Genomic DNA, 749 nt, shown 5'->3' on the forward strand with positions numbered 1-749 from the left:
ATTATGACACCAGGTAAGGGTCAACTTAGGTATGGTATGCACCTACAAGTCTATGCAGCACTGGACTGTTGATCTCAGTCTTGGTCCCTGTCCAGGCCTCATGGTGCTGGTCTGGTAGTTGTCTAGGGCTCACTCTTCACCCAGCCTGCCATTGTGGCCCTTTGTGAATGTGTTTATCTTAGGCTCATGCCAGCCTGAAAAGGATGAGATTCCAGGCAGGCTTCTTTTCATGTCCAACTTGGTCCCCATCCTGGGAGTCCATCCAGGCCTGCCTGGCACTGAAGTGGTAGTTGTCTCAAGATAGCTCCTTGTCCAGGCACCCCGGTGCCAACCTGGTGGTTGTCTCAGATTGATTGATGATTGATTGATTGATTGATTGATTGATTGATTGATTGGTTTTGGTTTTCTTTTTCAGGGGCTGCTAGACCACTAATCCCTCAGATGTTCATAGGACCACTGAGTGTAAACATAGCCTCTTTCTCCTTTGCAACCACTGACTCACATGTAACACAGCAGCCACACCTGTAACACTTGAAGGTGCAGGTGAAGGCTTTATTTAATTTTAGCTTAGCATTACTGGTTTTGTTTTACCTTGTGTTTTACTTTTCCTATAATATTTATCTTACAAGTATGATAGACTTTTCTACACAGTTACCCTCCCTAAAAATACAAAATAAATAGCACCAAACTCTACCTTTTGTACTAAAATCACAACAGAATTAATTGGAATAAAAATGTTTAGTTTCTAT

At 42.6% G+C, this 749-nt stretch overlaps 1 non-coding gene across 1 annotated transcript; it reads right to left on the reverse strand.

Annotated features, from left to right (window-relative positions):
- Window positions 1–417: 417 nt before the first annotated feature.
- Window positions 418–544, reverse strand: LOC115031018 (small nucleolar RNA SNORA17). Its single transcript, XR_003836607.1, has one exon. It is a non-coding gene; the product is annotated as a small nucleolar RNA SNORA17 (small nucleolar RNA).
- Between the last annotated feature and the right edge of the window lie 205 nt (window positions 545–749).

This window comes from Mus caroli, unplaced genomic scaffold (genome assembly GCF_978045245.1).
Source record: "Mus caroli unplaced genomic scaffold, Mus_caroli_1 scaffold_6, whole genome shotgun sequence".
In the NCBI taxonomy this organism is placed as follows: domain Eukaryota; kingdom Metazoa; phylum Chordata; class Mammalia; order Rodentia; family Muridae; genus Mus; species Mus caroli.